Genomic DNA, 5741 nt, shown 5'->3' with positions numbered 1-5741 from the left:
CGGCCAGGGCAGGTGGGAAGCGTGGCTTCCTCCATCGCTGGGCAACCAAGCCTCCTGCTTGCTCCAGCTCGGTGGCTGCCGGCCGCCATCTTGGTTGGGTTACTTTGCATATAGTCGCTCTGATTGGCTGGTGGGCATGGCTTGTCACATAGCAAAGGTACAGTCAATTTGCATGTTTGTCTTTTATTAGGTAGGATTGTAAGTTGCCCTATATTTATCTTTACCACCACACCTATCTTAAGAACTGCCTTTTTCATCAAATTTTAGGTTCAATTATTTTTCCAAGGTCTTTTGAACAGTAAATGAAAAGGCACTATCTGAAGGTCAGGTCAAAGACAGAGAAACTGAGATAGGCCATTCATACTTTGTCACCAAGGTGAATGCCTGAGGTGACTTATCGGTCTAACCAGTGTGTACCCAATAAGCAGGGGTTTTTGTTTGTTTTTTACTATAAGGATTAAACTTTGACATTTTAAAAATCACTTTATCAGTTCCTTTAGCCTTAATTGAATTATACATTTCAGAAAATGATAGTACCAAGCAGAAATGTCATAAAGCCAATAACAGCCATGCTGGCATAAAAGATGATCCCCATACTCCATGCATGACCTGCATCACTTCTGTGTACTTCATTTTGCTGGAAAAAATGCTCTTCACACTTTCTGTGCTTTACTTTCCTCTTCCCAAATAATGGCTATTTGCAGTATGTGCTCTTTGCAGATATCAACATACTTGTCAGATGTATTTCCATTGATTAAAGACTCAGTTCACTATCCCAGTAATAAACATTTAAGATGCATTCACATTTTTGTTTTACAATTGCCTTTCCAATCATTATGCAATCAGCAACTTTTTCCTGCTATTTATTTATACATCAATACAATATTACATTTTCTACAACACTTTATATTTTCACTTTATTAGGCATATGTTTCAAACACAGGCATAGCCAAGTAAAAGAAGAATGGAATGGCATTGTTTTTTGTCTGTTTGTTTGTTTGTTTGTTTTTTCACATTGACATTCCCCAGAACAGTGTACTGCAATGTGCAGCTGGATGAACATACACAGACTTCCATTCCTAACAGAGCCATTTTGTTCCTTCCACAGGGGACAGAGTCCATCTTTCCCGTGTGACTCACACACTCCTCTGAAGCCCTTTCAGTTCAATCAGAATCAAGAGCTATCATTTGCAAAAGCTGCCAGGATGTCATATAGGGGAACATGGGGACCACATGTTCGACGTGAGGGACTCCAGGAGAAGGGGGAAAGTAAGGGCAGGGAGATTTCCAGATTTTCCAAAACTAGATTTAGAATCAGCAAAGTTCTCATCTGGCTAAGCATGTCTTTGAGATGAAGAATAGTTAACTTTGTTTAATCCTTACCTGAGAAGATTCTTCTACTTTGCCAAGAGCCACCTGATCATCAGAAAAACTGTGGGTGTGTTGCTGAACAATAACTGGGATTACAAATGATAACAGTGCCCCATCGAGTCATCACTAGCAACAACCAATTAGCCGTGGGCCAACTATGGGTTCACCAGCAGCAGTGTTAACATGGCAACGTGGAGAAACACGGCCGCAGCTCCTTCTTCTGAGTCCAGTTTAAGAAAACATTGTGGCCCTCGAGTCAAAAAGTTTGCCCACCCCTGAATTAGAACCATGAAGAAATCTGTGTCATACTAGTGGGCATCCAATTGCACTTAAAAAGAATATGTTCTGTTGCCCAGCAGGTGTTGCTCAGTGGTTGAGTGTTGACTCATGAACCAGTAGGTCACAGTTCGATTCCTGGTCAGAGTATATGCCTGGTTGTGGGTTCCATCCACAGTAGGGGGCATGCAGGAGACAGCTGATCTATGATTCTCTCTCATCATTGATGTGTTTGTATATCTCTCTCCCGCTTCCTTCTTCTGTCTAAAATCAATAAAAAAGTGTCATTTTTAAAAAAGAATATGTTCTGCTCCAACAGAGAAGCTTTGGGGAACAACATAGTCCATTTATGAGCACTTTTCCATTTGAAATCTTTGATCACCTACTGAGCTTCTTCCCTGGGCTGTGAGGAAAACACTGATTAATCATACAGGGAGCCTTCATGGAAAATATGGTGTAATATGACACAATTGGGGGAAAGCAATTAAGGAGAGGTATGGGGCATTGTTAAGGCTCAAAGAGGGACAGATCACAGACTATAGAATGGGACTATTAAAAAGGTGAAATCTGGGAAGGGCTTTTATAGATGGAGAAGATATTCTTTAACAGGGAAGAATGAAGCCATTCAAGAAGGGACAGCTTGGGGGAAGAGAAGAAAGATATGGGTCCGGTTGACTTTTCCCTATACTTTTATAGTATTTCCTGTTTCTGCACTCATCACACCCCTGTTTACTCTTCTGCTTATTTGACAGTCTCCCTTACAATGCTGTGAATTCCATGAAAGCAGGAACCACCATGTGTTCATTTCCTCATCCCCACCTCCAGCATAAAACAGTCCATGGCAACCGTGGGCAAGATTTTCATCAATATTTGCTCAACCAATGGATACATGGGTAAAAAAATAAAACTTTAAGAAATAAAGTAACTTGCCAAGGTCATGTACACTTATGAGGTAGTAGAGCTGGGAGTCCAACAAAGTTCTACTAACTCCAATTTCTGGGATTTAAAACGTTGTGTCATGCTAGACTCTGACATGCAGAGCAGATGCTAAGGGAAAGGTGCAAAAGATCCAGTGGTTCTCAACCTTCCTAATGCCGTGACCCTTTAATACAGTTCCTCATGTTGTGGTGACCCTCAATTTCATTGTTTCAAATTGAACATAATTAAAGCATAGTGATTAATCACGAAAACAATATGTAATTATGTATGTGTTTTCCGATGGTCTTAGGCGACCCCTGTGAAAGGGTCGTGATCCACAGGTTGAGAACCGCTGGAAGGATTGTCTTTACCCATCAGGTGAAACAGAAGTCATGACTGCCATACCAGATCATTGTTAACTGTTTACCTTCTCATTGAGTTGGAAATGGGGGCTGTCATAACAGAGGGCATTATGGAGGCATCCTGACAGCCAAGGGTTCCTGTCCATAAATTTCTGTGTTGTTCATTTCAAATAAATCAATAGCCTAGGAGAAGGTGGATAAGACCTGTGGTCATCCCCCTTAAGCTCTCCCTAAGTTCCTGCTTCAATGGGGTGCTTTGGGACATTCAGCAACCTGTTGGTGGTGCTCTGGGTCCCTTGCCTATCAGAGTGTGAATGGCAGCTTGAGCCCCCCAACCTGCATTTCCATGCATATGCTTGCTAGCCCCAACCCCCTTTTCTACTTGTATCCTAGCTAGCCTTACAAAGCCCGTTTCCCTGAGTGCTTATCTTACAGAGGCCAAAAACCATACAATAGGGTCTGACTGCAGGCACCAGATGGGGTATTGGTCACTATCTCACTTCCCCCCTTACAACCATTACAGGGGCTGCAAAAGCCCATGAAAAGTCCAGAAGCCTGGTCCATATTTGGGAAATAAAGAAACCAGGGGGATAAAAGGGAAAACCCCACCACATTCAGCACTCAGATTTGGGAACCAATTTCCTTGAGCAATTCAGCGCTGATGCTCCTGCAATAAAGTGCATTTCCTGATCTTCCCAGTGCCTGGTTGTTTTGTCTTCCCTCCACCTAGGACAGTGGTTCTCAACCTTGGCTGCACATTAGAATCACCTGGGAATCTCTTTAAAATCCTAATTTCTGGGCCTCACGCTCCAGAAATTCTGTTTTGTTGTTACTAATGTTGTGACCTCACCCCATAACAAAGAAACAGAATTTCCCGAGTATGATGCCCAGAAATCAGGAGTTTAAAAACATTCTCAGGTGATTCTAATGTGCAGCCAAGGTTGAGAACTACTGACCTAGAAATTTTGCTGTAACAAGAATACAGGTGCAAGTACTAGAAGCTGGGGGCAATGACTAGGTAAAGTGAGAGCCAGACTTTGAAGTCCATAGACATAGGCTTAAATCCCAAAGGGGCCACTTACTACTCATGTGCCTATGGACATATTCACCAACCTCTCAGACTGTTTCTAGAGGAAATAATGTCACCTAGGGCAGAGGTGTGTTGCAAAGAGGCAAAGCTTAATCAGTCAATGTCAGTGATTTCTACTCAAATTCACTCACCCTTCTTCAACTGCAACTCAGAAAGGAGAACTGAAAGAGAGTTCCCGAGGCAAGAGCTACAAAGGTGAGCATACATACAGCCTTTTGTAAAACTTGTCATGGAGAGCAATTACATATTGATTAAATCATAGGTTAATACAAGCCATGAAATTGCCACTGAGAATGTGAGGATTGGATCAGAAGACTGAGTTTTGCTTAATGTTGGACATTGCAGGGTTCTGGGTGGCACAAGTTGTTCTAGGCAAGGCTGCCTTCCATTGGTGCGAACCCATCTGGCCCTACTTGGAATTGCAGCCAGTGTTGTTTTGTCTGATCAAGGTTCCTGCCATCCCAGTCCCATGCCATTTCCCAAGCTTCTAGTACTTACACTTGTGTTCTGACAGGTAAAGGACCCAGAGCCACACCAACACGTTGCTGAATGTCCCAAAGCACCCTATTGAGGCAGGAATTTAGGGAGAGCTTAAGGGGGATGACCACAGCCACCAGGGAGAAAAGATCTCCTAGAATATGTCATAAAACACAGACTACTTGCTCCTCACCATGGTCCTACCCTTGTTCCTGAGCATTTCCAAGAGGAGTGTGGCTGTGGATAAACTGTGTTCTTCATAGTAATGATAGCACTCTTGTTTATTTATGAAGACTTTCTCTGTGCCAGGCACTATGCCAGGAGATTTAAAGGCATGTATCTCATTTTGAGGAGGAAACTGGTCTTGCAAGGCGTGTCAGGCCATAAAAACTGAACAATGCACTGCCCTGGGGAGGGAGGAGGGCGGGGAAGGTTGTTATCACTGGCCCCAGGAAAATCATCTGATATGACCTGGGAACCCCAACACCTGGGGTCCTTCCTGTAAGCCCACAAGGGGGCAGAACCATATCTGCAAGACAAAGACCCCAGAAGATTATAAAAAGCAAAGCCTCTGTATGTTACTTCACTCTGATTTGGAAATTACTTCCCAGAGTCCACTAGTCACTAGTGTTAATAAATGGGTCCTTCCCTTTCTTTAGGAAGCGTGCTTGGTTTTTCTTTGCTCTTCTGTAACATATGGTTCCCTGACCGGGAAGCTACCATGTTTTGGCTTTTTTTAGCCTCCGGTGAGTGGACGAGGTTTGAGGCCTGGGGGCATGGGACAGGCCTCCAGAAGGCACCCATTGCTGATTTTAGCAGAATTGAACCTGGGGGAACTCCAGGCGCTCCCGGATCTCAGCCCAGGACCCGGCCAGCATCTGGAGAAAGTGGACGGACACCTCTGAATCTGTCGACAGAATCTGTAAGGTAGGGGTCCCAGTCTGTCAGGCCTAAGCCAAGTTAGTAGAAGTGGGAGCTTGATCACCTCCCCAGAAGTCATAGGACTTCGTCAGGTAATGAGGAATCAGGACTCCGGAGGTGAGTGAATTCAGATTCTATTAAGGAATTATGGGTTCACTCTTCTGTTTGTTTGCTTGTGTGGGACTAGTCAATTTGCTACCGAGAAGGGGGGAGGGGAGGCTGGACGCAGCCTTAACTCCTCCGGTAGGTTCTCACTGAGACATTGGTCGAGAATTCTGGTCTGGGGCGTGGGTGCCAGGAGAGTGCCCCCATGCCCATCTGGGGAG

This window comes from Myotis davidii, unplaced genomic scaffold (assembly GCF_000327345.1).
Source record: "Myotis davidii unplaced genomic scaffold, ASM32734v1 scaffold4325, whole genome shotgun sequence".
In the NCBI taxonomy this organism is placed as follows: domain Eukaryota; kingdom Metazoa; phylum Chordata; class Mammalia; order Chiroptera; family Vespertilionidae; genus Myotis; species Myotis davidii.
This window is presented reverse-complemented; position numbering follows the sequence as displayed.